The sequence below is a fragment of the Cryptomeria japonica genome, chromosome 8, assembly GCF_030272615.1.
Source record: "Cryptomeria japonica chromosome 8, Sugi_1.0, whole genome shotgun sequence".
Lineage (NCBI taxonomy): Eukaryota > Viridiplantae > Streptophyta > Pinopsida > Cupressales > Cupressaceae > Cryptomeria > Cryptomeria japonica.
In genome coordinates this window covers 400,177,904-400,180,637 of record NC_081412.1, presented here as the reverse complement: position 1 = coordinate 400,180,637, position 2,734 = coordinate 400,177,904, and positions in this window count along the sequence as shown.

Below are 2,734 nucleotides of genomic sequence, written 5' to 3'. Positions count from 1 at the left end.
CAAGAGCTGGTACATGAACCACGAACCAAGAACATCAGCGAAGTCCTTCCTCGCCTGAAGATACGTTCCAGTACATCCGATGGGAAGTGACACTACCACCTGACCATGTGATTCTGAAAAGGAACCACCCCACCATGCCGGAGATAGTAGTTAACCCTCAAGCAAGCAAAATAAAATAAGAACGAAAGGACTACAAGACTCCACTCACAATCATGTGACCCAACTCACAAAACACTAGTGACTCTAAGGAGAAAGTGTCATCGCATGTCTTACGGTGGATACCATGGTACAGCCTCCATAGGTCCCGGCTCCCATCCTGGGTTATCCTGGTAACCTCTCCCGAACCTCCGATTCCAACTAAGACTCATGCGGTCCTTACCAATCCTCTCACGAAGACAAGGTGGTAAGTTTGCCATTCTAGGCCTTCTCGCTACATTATGAGCCCTGTACTAGCACTCACCTATGTGCGAGGCACATTATTTTATTTAACTTTTATTCTACCCTTCCCTAATCATTTATTAGATTTTCACTTTCTTAACCAACTTCCAACGGGTTATCCTGTCACCACTTCAGGCACGGCCCCCGCTCGAAAGCCACTCTCTCTCTTAGGACACTACATGATAGTTCTATCTACAGAACTTTATGGCGACACAGACAGCCATACCCAATTCTAACTTACCTCGGATGAAAGATACATAATTACTAACCTAAGGTTGACCATTACGAACAACTCACAGTGGCTCATTTCCTTAAGGTTATACATCTAAATAACTGGCCAAAACACAGTACACAAGACATACTAACAACATGACTCAATGTACTTAGCTGCGACCACCATATAAACAAGGCAATCTTACGTACCAACACCTATCACACAATTAACTTGTAGTACGAATATATGTTGTCAAGACACAAAGAACAATTTGGTCGGTATAACACATAATTTAACACTTATTAACATGTTTAAGAGTTCAATTACTCTTGTTAACTACTATAGGTACGCAACCTCAATAATTTCCACTTATACCATAGATTAAGATCAGAATAGATATATTTATTTCATCAAAGAAGTCTTACAAGAAGACATAATACATTTCTCAATAGAATAATGTCTTTATTTTTATTTTTATTTTATTTTTACACTAGAGTGCTACATCATTCTTCCGGAAAAAATGGAGAAGTGCACTCGTCAGACTCTACATGATCTAAAGGAGTATATCCTTCAGATTTGCTTTCACTCAGGGGAAAGTACCCCACAGACTCATTATCACTTAAGGAGGTATACCCCTCCGACAAGTCAGAACTTATAACTATCGGCTTTTCTGGCGAGCACTCTAGCTTGGGTTCTTTTCCTTTTTCAATAATAACTTCTTTAGTTGGACTCTGAGTAGGACCTTGTTCTATCTCTTTGCTCTCTTCAGGAGCTAGGTTCTCTTCAGTAGGGTTGTCATCCACAACAGGCTTGACAGGTGTCAGAGAATCTTTCTTGACTTTCATGTAATGAGCATATCCTGCTACGGATTTGCGAGCTGTCTATTTGACACGTACCATCACTATAACGTATCAACAGTAAACTATTACTTCCCAGACTCTCCTAGAGCTACGTCTAATAAATCTTAATAACTAGGTTTTGAATGCAACCATACATTTCTTCCATATAATAACAAGTGTGCAATTTGAACTTTAACACTATTCCACTTCTATAGTCATAACGTAATCACAACTTCTATTATATGATTTTAATTAACAATCCCTAACGATAAATAAAACATAACCATAACTATTTCATAAGCAAGATAATAAACATGACATATAATGGAGATTGTAAATAATAATGATCGTAAACTAAGAAATTCTTGACCTATTGAAATGTTGATCAATATACAAGACCTCAACGCCCTTTCGCTGATAAATGTGCCTTGCTTGCGATCCTTTTCACCAATACTTTCCAACTCTATCAAGAAAAACAACTCTCTTGATACTTTCAAACAATATCCTCTCTAACTCTATTCTTCTTTCTACAATCCACCGCCCTTCCTTGGATGCCAAAATGACTTGTCCCTTCTTCCTCTTTACTCCCACCCCTATTTATACTAAAAATCACCCATGACTTCTCCTAAGTCTGGGGCTTAGTAATAGTTATCGACCAGAAGTCTTTTACTTCCATCTCTTCTTGTTCTTCCACGTAATGAGTCCATCTCCAGTTATCTATAGCTCTTTACGCTCCTTGATCGTGGTTATAGTAATTATCGGCTGAATGGAGAGATCGGTACATTACATCAAACAGTTATGTGTTTGTATTTAGTGAATTGTGTGTTTAATCTGCCAGGTCTTGAGTCAACTAAGGTTTACGTTTCAGTCTTCACCTTGCGTGCTAGTCTATTCCCCTCCCCAATTGGCCAATCTGCAGTTAGATGCAATGAACTGCAGCTCGTGGAAAAGTTTGGACGTGGAGAAGTGGTTGTTTATCGCTTTGAACAGCGAGAGGGGCGAGAGGTGTCATTGCCCGCTGATTGCAGTGTGAATGGAGGAAGAGGGAGTACACGGGTTAAGAAGGAGGAGGGTAGTCGGTGGTAATACTGACCCCTCCCTATATTAAGGGGGGTGGTCGATATTACCATCGACCACCATTTACCTATTACTAACTATAACCCCCACCACCTCCTATAAAATCAAATTTGTTTTATTTGTTTTAATATAATTTCATTATTATATTTTAATAATTAATTAATAA